This window comes from Anas platyrhynchos, chromosome 7 (genome assembly GCF_047663525.1).
Source record: "Anas platyrhynchos isolate ZD024472 breed Pekin duck chromosome 7, IASCAAS_PekinDuck_T2T, whole genome shotgun sequence".
NCBI lineage: Eukaryota > Metazoa > Chordata > Aves > Anseriformes > Anatidae > Anas > Anas platyrhynchos.
Genome location: NC_092593.1, coordinates 35287609 through 35301686, shown reverse-complemented (window position 1 = coordinate 35301686; position 14078 = coordinate 35287609). Strand labels below are relative to the sequence as shown.

The 14078-nt window shown below is 43.2% G+C and overlaps 1 protein-coding gene across 4 annotated transcripts in view; it reads right to left on the bottom strand.

The window, feature by feature from the left end:
- The window catches only part of GULP1 (GULP PTB domain containing engulfment adaptor 1), a 148951-nt gene extending 135866 nt beyond the window's left edge, over positions 1-13085 (bottom strand). The window contains exon 1 of one of the 4 annotated variants that reach the window (XM_038181946.2): positions 12570-13085. The gene's annotated coding sequence lies outside the window, so the exon portion shown is untranslated. The remainder of the gene's footprint in view (positions 1-12569) is intronic. The other 3 variants (XM_072041297.1, XM_038181942.2, XM_038181948.2) reach the window with 3 other exon arrangements.
- Between the last annotated feature and the right edge of the window lie 993 nt (positions 13086-14078).

Sequence of the window (14078 nt, the reverse complement as noted above, 5' to 3'; positions counted from 1 at the left end):
ATTGAGCTGCAGCAGTTAGAGCAAATAGGATGCAAATGGGATTGTAAAAATCAGTGGCCAAACCCTGCGTTTGCAAGGTTAACAAGAACGTGGTGGGCAAACAGAGGTATAAAGGGAATGAAGGGGAACAAACAAACAAATAATCTTCAGCAGATGTAACAGATAACTAAAAATGTATGGAACTAATTTTATGGATCATTCAAATATAAAGAATAACAAGAAAGAAAAAAAAAATCCCTCCAAGCCTAGATAAAAAACATGAACAAGCAGCAAACAACAAGCAACAGAAGGAATATATAGAAGAGCTACCGATCCAACAAGCACATTTGATGAAAAAGCCCTGGGAAGTTCCCCTGTAAAAGACAGAAGATCCCAAAATTCTTTCATGTAATAATAACCTTCAAAGCCTCAGGACAGGCGTTGCTGTGTAGCTGCTTGTACAGGGAGAACAGACACAGCAGAGACAACACGTGGGATTTCCACCTCCATTAGTTTTTATTTATGGAAAGCACTATAGCATACCATGCTCTGGAAACACAAAAGTAATTAAAAGAAAAAAAAACTGACAAGTTCAGATATTGCACATAGAGAAAAGGGTCATCCAAGGACACTGCTGAACAAAGAAGTATATAGAAACAATACCTGAAAAATAACAAGCCCAACTGGCATCATAAGCTTTTCCTTAATAAGAAACACAGAAGACAACCGAACATACTGCCCAGTCCTAAAACCAAAGGGGTTTCTGAAGGAATCTGTATGAAAAAAAATAACTGCAAATTCTGGGAGCACATGGGGTTCATACAAGTTCCTCAGGCAAATAGAAAATTCCCACAGAAAAATGGGCAAACTATTTGATTTACACATACACACCCCAAAACTAGAATGAGGATTATTTATATAAGGAGACTTGGGCCAGAAAGATTTATATATACTCTGTGTATATATATATACACACACACACACACACTGAATGTCTCATACCAGTTCTGCTGAAGCGCAGTTACCTACATGTGTAAGTGAAGGATTGTGTCTGCTGAAAAAAGACTGAAGAGGGCTAAAATGAAAGTTTAGCCCTCTAAACTTCAGGACAAGAGAATGTGATAAAATACGATAAAAACAGAAAAAATAATAGGTAATGGAGGAGACTGAGTGAATTGCATGAGCATGATAAAGAACAATATTAAATTTCACAATGTTGTGCACCTGTAAGATCAGTCCAAAATAAGGTACTACTAGGTTTCATCAGCAATGACAGGGCTTAATGGATAATTTTTTTCAGAGCAAAGGAAAAGTGTTTTCAGTAGGTAAAAATTACAGGTACCTCTGTCACTAAAAATCAGCAGGCTTCAAGCAAAAAGTAAGTATCCAGTGTTTCTCCCACGTCATTCTCCAGCCAGCCACACATCTTTCACAGGGATGCTAATACCAATCTCTCTCTTCTACCCATTCATCAGGTTTTGTGAAACGCATTAAAAAAAAACGGAGCAGGCCAACACTTCAAAATTATTGGCAGGTAGAAAGGCAAAAGGAAAAAATGTGATGACTCCACTGCAGCCTAATTCCACTAGAGCTTAGTCTGAAAATAAAGCATTTAAATGGTCTGCCTTCATTTTCAAGAGCAATCAGTCCCCAAAGCACCAGAATCCTTCTCTATCCAAGCAGCAGCACCACCACTAACCGTAAAAAGATCCCTTGAAAAGTAGTTAAGGACTGGCACACTCTGCTCTACGCTATGATAGGACTTAAAACAGTGGAGCTTCCAAGTGCAAATTGAATCTTCAGCTACAGCATGTTTTATCGAGCGGGGATGCTGCCACAACCGCAAGTCCCTGGACAAGCCAGAACTATTACATTGTTTGTTCTGGCCCAAAAATAGATTCAGCCCGTGAATCTATTCTAGACGATGATGATATTCTCCCTCAACTGATCTATTAAACAGGAACAGGAGGAGTATCAGCTTCCATTCTCAGCAGAGATCAGTATTCAGCTAAATTTAATTTCATAACATGAAGTAGCTATCTTAAATACAAGCTTGTCTCAACCTCTTATCAACACATGAAATCTGGCAATCAAATTTGGCAAATGAAATTCAGGCAATTCCAAGTAGCTCTGATGAAGAAGGACAGGCACAAGCACACACAGAATGAACTTAAGACTACTCATCTGTTTGGACTGCCAGAGAAATAGACATTTTTTGCCATTAAAATCAATCTCCACAACAGACAGTCGGCCTGATGATTGACATAAGGCAACATACAACACCATAAATTAGACCAAGGCATTCTGGGTTATTTAGCCATGGAAGGAGCACTGAATCCACAATATTTATTGTCATAATATATATCACAGAGAATATCAAAAAAAAAAAAAGTAAAGAAAGCTATCACTCTCCCTTTTTTAAGCTCTTTAAGCAGTCAGCAGGGCCACTCAGGGAAGTCTACATTTAAAAAAAATAAATCATAAGAAGTCAAACCCAAAGAAAACAAGTTATTATTTAATGAATAAAATAAGTATGCTATTGTATTGAGAAGTCAATGCATTTTTCATTTTGAAAGAAAGGCAGGAGTCAGAAAAACAAACTTCTGTGTTATTCCGATGAAGCTTTGCAGGAAAATAAACAAACCTCCCCAATATACATCTCTAGTAACCTGAATTTATGACAAAGCTTAATAAACTGGGTATAGTAAGAAGCAGCTGTGTTTTCCACAATACAGCACTGTTTATCCTCACTTGTTAAAGCGGACGTGCCTTGCAGAATATAAAACTACAGTGAAGGATAGAAAGAGACTGTTTACATGCATGAACCTGTTCTGGTCAGGTTGCTGACAAACTCTACTGCAAGCAGCAAAAAAATCCTGCACACACTGGATGAAGGCTTGCAGGTTCACACATTGTACATGTGCTAATTTGAAAAGGAATCTTGTGTCATCTCATGCTATTGCTCCAACATCAGACTGAACACGTGTGAATTGTCCTGTCCCTCCCTTCAAGTGGCTGGTCCTACATGACCCAGTTCCCAGTGCAATATTGCACACACCTGAGCCAGTGCCCAGAGGAAGGTGCTCCAGGCAGAAAAAGGTGGTAATGGATAGGAAAAGGCTTCGAGCACCCTGTCGGCAGCATCCTGCTTTGTCAAGCTACCTGCAGAGTTGCATACCCTGAGAAGAAACATCCTCTGAGAAATCAAAGCACAGACAAGAACAGAATTAATGCATCCATGACACAACACAACTAGTAACGGGATAATTGTGGAAAACCCGTGTTTTGGATGACCATGCATCAGCTGCTGCTCTAGCTAGTATTTGCCATATACAAACATGGGTTTTCCTAATACGCATGTAACAGGGCAGACTATAAAGGAATAACTGACGTGTTTTCAGGTGAGTGATGAGATCTTTTAGTACAGAGCATAGATCTCTCTGCCATTCACCCTTCCATGCTGTTTGAGGCTGAGAGTACACTTGATAAGTTGCCTCCTCCAGGCATGTTTTAAAAAAGTCTTTCAGGTGCAATATCTCCTTAATGATCACACCATGTCAGGCATTCCTAGGTACATAGCAAAATGCAAGTTTCAGATCTCTATCAAGACATCCTAAGATTCAAAGCGAATTTGTCAGCTGAGAAGAAATACAGTTTATTCATTTTACCATACACAAACGCCGGATGGGACTTAATGTTTGGAACACATCTTCTAAAAAGCAGCTGAACGTAGTACACAATTGGATACCGCTGCCTTTTTTTTTGGGGGGGGGGAGTATTTAGACCATAAACAGGATCAAATGACCTAGAAATACACATGCCTTGCAGCAAGTATGAGAAACATCACAGTAAATACAACGTACACAAACACTCTTTAAGACATCTGGCAAAACTCACCGTAACGAATTCAAAGCATTTATCTCTAGCCAACCACTTATTTCTTTCAGAACTGAGATCTTTAGCATTTTATTTTGTTCCTTAATATCCAGGCATATTCTTCAGTAGTTGGACATTTTTTCCCCTGCCATTTGGCTAAGCAATCTAAGAATTTCATTCAGCAAAAGTAAATTCCAGATGACTTAGCAAATGAAAGTGATTTGTATTAAATAGAAAACAGATTATTTCAGGTTTTAAGAAGATATGGGTATGCCGGTAACATAACACATCTCAAATACATTCCACTAATCTTAAGTATGCTTTTCTTTACCTTTCACTAAATATCTAATCTGTGGTCAGTTTCTTCAAACCTTTTAACCACTGTTCAGTTACAAGGCCAAAAAATATGACAATCCCAAACTAAAAGCATAAAAGCACAACACAGGTGAGTGAGAAATACTTATGAGCAAGGGCAAGAGAAGAAAAGTGAAAAAATTAAGAGGAAGCAGAAGGTGTGCATGGACAGGGAGGTAACTGTACCTCTATCTTAGAGCTAGAAGGTTTTAAACCACATTTAAAATCTCTCCCATTCCTCCACTTTTCCTTGCCCAGCTTTTGTTTATTGTTTTTCTTGACTCACTACTCAGAAAGTTCCTAGATTCCAATCAAGCCTAACAATGCTGCAGAGGAAACAGCTCCAGAGTGGGAAGAGAGAAAAATCTCTCATAGGCTTTACTCATAAACCACAAAATAATAAACAGTAAGGGTATTTCCCAAGAATAGGAAGAAAACCACTACATAATAAAGTGCAATATCCTTAAATTATCCGAATATGACCTGGTTCTGTATTTTCTTCAAACCTGAGAAGAAGAATGCAGTAGCAAATTACCTCCTTGCCTGCCTCCATTTAAAGCCAATGGAAGAACTCTTACTAACATGACAAATTCTATTGTGATGAGCAAAGCAGAACCGAAGCCTCAGAAGATGAAAGCACCATTTTCCCTGATCCCTACACAAACTGATGGATGAAGCAGTACAGATTGCTGCAATGAAGCCGGTGTTCATCTGGTCACTACCACCTGTGTTAGACAGCCTGGGAGTTAAGACCCGGCTTGCCACTTCTACACAGAAACATCCCACCCAAGACGAAGATAAACAGGGAAATTCTTCAAACCCACTCGAAAACAAAACGCATTAGGTAAAATGTCAGCAATTTTGTAACACACATTGGCAACAGGTCTGTAGGAAAAGGGAAAGCAGAAGAGGTATTGATGGTAAGCACCACAGATAAAGCACACTGTGCTCTGACATCCATAGTTACGTTAGCGAAGAGGAGCGGAATTAAGCATAACACATTGAAACCTGGGTCTTGCACCGTGAAGTATGTCCTTGCTCTCCAATTGCTTAGAAACTGAGCATGCCAGTCACATCCCTATAAAAGCTCTTTTAACATTGTAGGAATTAGCCATTACAGTACCTAGATCACGATGTTTTTCTGATGATGCGGGAACTACCCGAAGAATTAACTTGGATTTTATCTTACTTTTTATAATTTAAGATTCTGCCTCCCATTATGTAGATGTTTTCTAAGTGGGATATCAAGAGAGATCACAGAGGAATCACTGCCACGTTTTTACCAAGAATGAAGTGAGAGCACGGCTTGGCACCTCAGCGTACTGGATGCAGAGATCAGATGCTGGCTGTTCCTGCTGATACTACACTTGCCTGAGGCATCCCAGATTCCCCCAGTATGAGTGGCATCTCAAAAGAGGTTAAAGTTGTAAATAAAATATTCATATAAAACAGTGTAAGTAACGTAAATTGCCATATTTTGTACTTACCTATTTTAAACACCTAGATACATGAAATATGGTACTTCAGCACTGTATTATCACTAAGTAATATGCAATAATTTGCTTTCTTCTTACCACGACACCCTGTAGTCATCCCTGAACTTTCTGCCTGCTGCCACCGATACCTACTGCCTCGTGGCAGCGCTGTCCCCTCCGCAGTCACATTGCTCCTGCTTTGCCAGTCAGTGTAAAAGCAAAGCAAATACCAGCACTTTTGGAGAGAAACAATCAAGAGTGCTGTCAGCTGTGCCGTGATCTCCTGACAGATGATCACTACAGCTCATATGATGCGGCTGAGCTGAATTGTCCACGCCTGCAGATTTGCTGTCTGTAGCCGTGTGTTGGCTCAGGCTGCTCCAGTCAAAACCAATACAAAAGCATGCAGAGTCCCATTGAAACTAAACAAAAAGGGGGTTCTGAGGACACAATGTCATTTTCCATGTGGAGGGGGACGAGAGGCCCATCAGCCCATGCATTTCCGAAGCCTCATATACCCAGGTAAAACTTAAATAGAAGGTTCCCCCCCCCCTTTTTGCAGGGGTAAGACAAGCAGACAATTTGTCAAATGTTACAGTTCCGCTTGCTTTCCTCTGTATTTCTTCTAATTTGCCTTCTTTATGTACTCATTCAAGTGTAAACTGTAACAGTGAACTAACCACAGGCAAAGTATATTTTCAACCTTAACACAAAATCACACCATTCTTCTTCCCTCATGATTTCCAGCTGGTATTTTCCTCCTACCTCTGGAAGGATCCAAGCAGCTTACAGAAAACAAACAGCTTTAGTTCCCCGTTCTTTATGGGAGTTTTGGCTACTTTTCAGCATAGAAAGTGGTCGACTGGGAGGGAAGGGAAGCTGGGATGTAGGAAGATGCCCAGAGCCTCCCATCGCCACCTGCTGAGGGAAGGTTGTAGAATCCTTTTTACAAGTTGCAACCTCTTTAGGTAAGTTCTCCGAGTCTGCAAAACACTAAAATGCCTTAAAAAAGATAAAGGAGACTCAAGTTAGGAGAGCTAAATTGTAAGGCTATTGAGCCATTTCATGACAATTCCAGCATTTCTGAGGGACTGTAAGAGAATGTTATTTTCTTGACACTCCGCCTTCCTAGCTATGGACTTGCCTTTCCATGCCTTTCAGCTTAACAGTCCGACACAGGACACAAAAAATCATGAAGACTTGATACAACAACAACAATACAGAGAAAAAAAAAAAAAAAAAAAAGCTTTCACTACCAGAATACACACAAAGGGCTGCCTTGGCAGCTGCACCAGAGCTGTTTCATCCAGTTAGGTGGGAGATCTGCAAATTCTCTTCTTCAATACCATCAGCATTATACACACTGCTGTTGCAGTTTAGCAGTGTTGACATACTGCATTTCACACCACACAACATAGCAGAAGCACACAATTAAGTGCAATTACTGTATGGCACAGAAAGATAAGAGAATTAGTATCAGCTCCAGTTGCAGAATTTGTTGGAAAAGTGTTTCTTCAATCCTAAGCCTATTTGCACAACAGAAGAAATTGAATATTAACACAACATACAGCTTACAAAATTAGTACCGCAATTTTTAGGCTGCCTAAATCAAGAACAAGATCATACTAAACTCAGATGTTAAAGACCTTTGTGCTTATAAATCCCCTGTACACGCTCCTGGAAAGCTCACACATGTGAAACAGCTTAAGGGGCACGATGGTGGGGGTTAGGCTCTCAAACTAATTTCTGCTGGCTACATGGCCCCCTGCTACCATTTTCTGTTCTGAGCAAAGATTCAGCACCATGTTATATGTAAACAATAAGCAATTCATCTCTCACTATTACGCATTACTTTAAGGGGATATTTTTCCATGTTATTTTAACTGCAGTTCCTCTAAAATAGGTATGAGCTGCGTACACCATCAGACACACACCGTGCCACACCCTGCGAGATGAAACCACCACCTAGCTGGACACCAAGTGCCCATTGCTTTGGAAGTGAAGACTATGCCCATGCTGTCACTCGATGAGGTGGGAAGCAGAAGAAAAAGACACACTAACAGCTGCTATCTTCAGGCCTGGGATTCAACCTGCTTTGATTTTAGTACACAAACAAGCAGCCAGAACCATCAGCAGAGACCTGTGTAGCATCTTATTATAAGCAAGAGTGACAATGAAATATTTTGACGTCCTTTCCCATTTAAAACTGCAGCTTGTATCAGCAGAAGCTCAGACATGGTGGTGCCATCATTCATGATTTTAGTCTTGCAAAGCTTGCACATGTTTTTCTAGAAGACTTCAGACCTGAAATTGAGCTTCTGCTAAAAATAAAAAAGAAAAAAAGGAAAAAAAAGAAAAAAAGAAAAAGAACCACACCACCATTTAACATAATCAAGTTTCAGACCTAAGGAACTGAAAAAAAAAAAAAAAGAAGAAAAAAAATTTAAAGAAAGAAGAAAACGCTAAACATTTGAAAAGGACAAAGTGAAAGCCTGCACTGTTTTTAAGCCGATTTCATAATTTTGTTATGGGACCTGACTCATGATCTTTGAATGCACACGGCTGCCAACACAGCATGTAGGAAGGAGGCATTAGAGACAGCACATATCTGCACAGCAAGGCATTTGGAAAGATGCTCCGGACAAACATTAAGAAAATAGGTTTGAGGACACACCAAACTTTCTTTAAACAACTCCTAATGTAATTGGCATGCAAAGATGACTGCTGTTCCAAACTACATTTTGAGATGTGATTGCAGGAAAAATCATTTTTTATTGGGAACACAGTCACTTATCTAGGCTCATTACCTCACTTCTGCTCTGCTTTCCAGAAGATTTCACAACAGATGAAGAAAAAAAGCATTGTACATTTTTTTTTAATGTAGTTCTTTTAAAGAAGGTCTTTTGAAACAATCTCTTCAATCTGGCAAAAGAGAAAATCCACAGATTGTGTTCCGTGTGCCTGTAGGTGTAGGAAAATCCTGAGTTCCAGAGGGCAGCCAAGGAGCAGCTGAGAGGATGCTGTGCACCACAGGGTAGGGGTGAGAGGGGCAGCCTCTTGCTGCCAGCCAGGGCAGCCTCTGCCTCACCCAGCCCTGCTTTCTGCTTGGGCTCCTGCAAGGGTTTTGAGTGTCCCTGAGCACCTGGGAAGTGTAAGCACAAGATTTAAGTTCCTGAGAATACATCCTGGCTGGGAAGAAGTGGAGATCTAGGATCTGCATTTAAAAGGACAAAACTGAAAAAGAGAATGCACTGTGAAACAGCACAGCGGCTAGCACTCTGGGGTCTGCTTTGCATGTTGCTACTGCATTTTGTCGTCCTCCAGGATTGCCCCATTAAAACTGCAGGGAACCAGGAGAGCAGAGAAAGAGAGAAGAAAAAAAAAAACACACACACACACAGATGAAAGATCTTGAAGAGTTCCAGAGAATCCAGCAGTCCTCAAAAAAAAAAAAAAAAAATCATTTTATCTAAAAATAACATGCAGGAATTTGAATGCTAAAGTTTTCATGTTATTCTAGGGATTCCAAGAAGATGGCAACCCTTAGAGATGACTCTCCTCTATCCACAGCTCTTGCCAGACACAGGAATACCTGCTCACCCTGCCCCACTAAAGCAATACAGCATGCTAGAAACAGCCATCGGACACTTCTGAATGTCAAACTATTTCCTTAAAAGTCACACATTTCTAAAAATAGAAGTAATCTTTGCTTTACAGAAGTTCATGAAATGCCGTATCTTACTCTTGGGGCTTTTCTGGTACTTCTTTGCCACATTATCAAGTAGTCTGTATACAACTTCAGGTGGTGGGAAGCCTGAGCTCTGCTTCTTGCTCTGGTGAAAGCTCACTATGTATACGGTTGTTACAAACTCATGTCATGTCTCTTCTACAGGAGCATCTGTATCATTAAGCTACAAAGTTGTACAGTCTTTCTTTGCCTAATACATAATTATATCCCCAAAAAAACAGCAAGCCATTTCAACCTGAGGAAATGATGGTTATCAGAGTACCCTCATTGCTTGGTGATTAGAACATCTGCTTAAACCAGCAGAGGGGAGGTGGAATTAAAGTGTAAACTCTTCCCTGGGAATTCAAGATGAGTTTCCAGCTGGATAAACTCTCTATTGAAATCTGGATAACATCTACCTAGTAACATCACCTCCTTCTCTTGATGTTCAGTTCAGCATAACAAACAAGTTTTGAAACTACCTGGCAAGATGCAGCATTTCAGATGACCTTGTGCATATTAGATTGGGTGGAGCTGTAGCCTAGGTAGAAAGTGTTTTTAAGGCTGAGGATCTGTGTCTGGCCACTGCCAGAGTTCTTTCAGTGCCCGTGGAAAGGTAAAAACCTACGTGGGCCCTCAGCAATGCAAATCAAGTGGCACAGGCAGGGTCTACGGTTGAATATCTAAGACAAGGAAATTTGATGTGGCATTTAAGTCATGGAGCATCTTCAGCAAAGCACTGACACAGAGCTACTGAGACTAACTGCATGGTAAAATCAGGGATTCAGGAGGTACTAAGGTGGGGCTGAGTTCCATTGGGAACAAGGACTTGAACGAATCTCTCTAAATGAGAAGTTGTATATTGAGGGCAAGAGACCTGAAGAGAACACTTGGGTAGCTATGCAGAGGCACTCCGTGTTGTAACAGTGGCAGTGTCGTTCACGCTTACCAGGGACACAAGCTGGTCCTCTAAAGGCTCTTACTGCTTCCAAAATCAGATTGCAGTAATGCTAAAAAGGGGATGGGGGAAAACGTTTATTTGTGCTCAATTAGCGTATTCTTATGCAACAGCTCTACTAATGCAGGACTTTTTGTCTCACGAGCTGATTAACTTGCCATAAAGACTCAGCTACTCATTTCACCCCCAATGATGACCGATTGGAAAGGTTGGACCGAAGGAAACCTGCTGCACTTGGTGGGCTCTTGGCATGCTACAGACCCTCCAAAACCGAGGGAATTAGCATCCTGTGCAATTCATGTCAAATACATCAGCAACTCAAGGATAAGGGAGTTCCTTTTTTGTTCTTTTTCAAGACACAGTAGTCCCCTGTTGAAGTTAAAGTTGCCCTTTAATTATTTCACGCAGTAACTTTAATTACTTTCTTATGACAAGTTCAAGCAATATGCTCTTGAGGGACTATCTCACGAGAAAGACTAATTCGATAACCATAACATAAACGCCATTTATTGTATTTGACCTCTCCAGTTCTTTGAGTAAATCTTTTGATTTGGAGTTGCAGAACATCCAGCAATATTTACAAATGTTGGGTAAACACCCACTCGCGCTGCTGTTGTGGAACTGAGATGTAACATTGTCTAAAGGCAAAGGATGAGTGTGTTACTTTAATGAGGCCCTAAAGGACATTCTGAAGGGTCCCACCAGGTGAGTGTTTTGCAGAGCAGTAGATGCAGTCTTTGAATTCTGAAAAGACATTCAAGCCTCAAAAAGATTACAGGTTGCTACCAAAGCCCAACAGGGCGGTGCCAACCATTAGTTTACCTAACAGCCAGTCTTATCCGCTACTCCAACTACACCTTCCTCAGCTTTGCTCACCCAGTACCAGTTTGGCATTTCCCCCTAAGATTTAAAATGCATTACACGGGATCCTGCAGTAGTGGTTCACTGTTGCAGTCAAGAATTTTTCTCTCTCTCTCTCTCTTTTTTTTTTTGGCATCAGAATCATTTTCGGTCCTGTACCCATCACTCCCAAGACACGCCCAACGCTACCCAGGTCATGCCTAAGACTGACATCCTTACTGCTAACGCAACCCTTGCTCCTGCTGATTTCCAGACTCTTTTCACTAATGTCCCTGTCTCAGGAGCTCCGTTAAAGGAACAGACCTGACTGTTCCCTTGCATCCTTCAGTACTGTGCCATAATTCCTGGGCTTTTAATCTGTGAATCACCAGCTTTATTCTACCTCTTCACATAGAGATAAATATTTAAGGGGGCCTATAACCACTTACACAGCTGTGCATCTAAAAATAAAACACGTACCCCAAACCATCCAGCTAATAACCACATATTTACTCTCCCCATTTTCCCCGCTATTTTGTTGTTCCTTTCCCTGAGTGCACGTGGAAAACCTCCAAACATCAGGGGCTGTCCCTGACATAACAATTGACTAAGCCGTTCAATAATTAAAGGCAAACTTTTCCATTCGTGCTCCACCAAACAGAAGCTTGACCTTCAGGAAGGTTTCTTCCCCCTCTTGTAGGAATTGCCTTATTTTGATGACTATCAGCAGAGGCAGAGGGTTGAAGCTCTGAGGAGTGGTGCCTCGGCACAACAGCAGAGCGGCACTGCCGAAGTTGGGATTTGGTCTAATACGCAGGAGAAGAAAACTATTGAAAAGACACAAGTATTTCTAAGTCGCTGGGGCACAGCTACGCACATAAGAAACAAAAAAGGGTGCCTGTTTATATTTACACTGAGTAGACCAAACATGCTTTGTTCAAATATTTTGCCTCTCCACGCAACCCAAAACCTTCCAAATCACCTCCGTACGTGCCTCGCCTCCCAGCCGGGGAGCTCTGGGCATGCTTTTGGTCCCTTCTCCGTGCAGACACCCCCGGTAACTTGCAAGCCAGCAGCACCCCCAAACTTCCAGACCCGCTGGGGCTGGGACTCAGCACCCCCCGGGCAGCTCCCTCGGGGTGGGAGTTGAGGAGCGAAGCTCGGCGACCTGCGGGAAGTTTCCCGGGGCACCGCGACCCCCGACTCCCCCCTGCAGACCCCCGGGGCACCGCGACCCCCGGCTCCTCACCGCCCCCAGGGCGCCGCCTGCTCGGCCGGGCTGGGAGCGGCGCTCAACGGGAGACCCCCGGGCGCTGCCCCTGGCCGCACCGCGCCCCCCCACCGCCCCCCGGGACCCTACCTGCGGGTGATGGCGGCCGCCTCCCCGCTCCGCTCCGGCCTCGGAGCCGCCGAGAAAAGTTTCCTGACGTCAGCGCGGGCGGACGGCCGGGGGACCCCGCCTGCCTGCCGGGCCGGCTGCTCCCGGGCTCCCCCTGCCTCTGGCCGGGAGGATGAGGAGGAGGAGAAGGAGGAGGAAGGCGAGGAGGAGGAGGAGGCGCTCGGCAGGGGGCGCCGGTAGCGGTGCGCGCCGAGCAGCCCCTGGTGGGAGCCGTCGGTGCGGCTGGCTCCGAGGGGAGGTGGCCGCAGCCCGCTGTGCCCACGGGCTGCTGTGGCGAATGGCGAGGCGCTGAGGTCGCCCAGCAGCCTCCGTGACGCCGGCCCCAGCTGGAAAGCGTCACTGCAGGGCCTCCGAGGGCAGCGGGGAGCCGCCGCCACCGCCCGGGGCTGAGGGGGAGCGCCCAGGGACGGGCAGCGCCCCGCCGACCCCCGGGCAGGGGGCCCGGCTCCTGAGGAGAGGGTCAGCCCCCGCCGCTTGCTTTACTCACGCTCTGCTCTCGTTCCGCAAAAAAAGTGGTGAGGACGCAGGAGGAAAACAGTCGGAAGGAGCGTGTGCTAGTTGAGGAAGAAGACTGCAAGTTAGCGGCTCAAAACGCTGCAAGGAAAGGCAGAGTTTGGGGAAGGGAGTTAAGGGAGACACTTCTACACGTCTTGGGTAAATCCGTGATGGAGAGTAAGTCTCTCAGTAGGGTATAGATCCATAGCCTTTGAATGATGCAGTCCCTGCACGTAATCCCTGTCAAAATGTGCTTTTGGAAACACCGGAACATTGCACCAATATATTTTACAAGTTACGGGAGACGCTACTTAGGGACACGCCATATTTCTAACAAGAAGAAAAGGAATTCAAGTCTGCCCTCTCTCCTCTATTCCCCATGGCCTTCTGCCATGATACCCCCAGTGACAGGATAGGAAGTGTCTTTGGAAAGGCAGGGGATTCATCCATCATTCCCCCGGCTGTTTTTTTTTTCACAGCACAGCTCCACTGTGCAAGTTGCCTTTCATTTTCCATTGATCAACAGACAAACCTCAAGAATAGCTATTTAGCAGAACAAAACACGCCACTGAAATCAAAGGAAAGGTGTTTCGTGTGCAGTAGGTGTTTGTTTTCTTTATATCTGGAAAACAGTTCAGGGTGGCAATTTACAGTTAAGAGCGGAATGATCGCGATGGAATAAACATGAAGGGTAAAAATCAACACCAGGCAGCTTTTTAGATCAGTAACTCCTAGATAATTACAAGCATAGATGTGAATTATATAAAAAGTTAATTAGTCTGCCTGCCTTTTCCATTCGCTCTTAGCCTCAATAAAAAACCTCCAAAATGTATACATGGAAATAAAGCAAATTATGTCTGCTTTAGAGATTATTAGAAGGCTTCTGAAATTTTCCATCAGTTCAATTCTCTCATAGAAAAGACACAAACCCTAACATCTTTTATGCTTTCAGAGTTGTTTGTAAACTTTACTAGT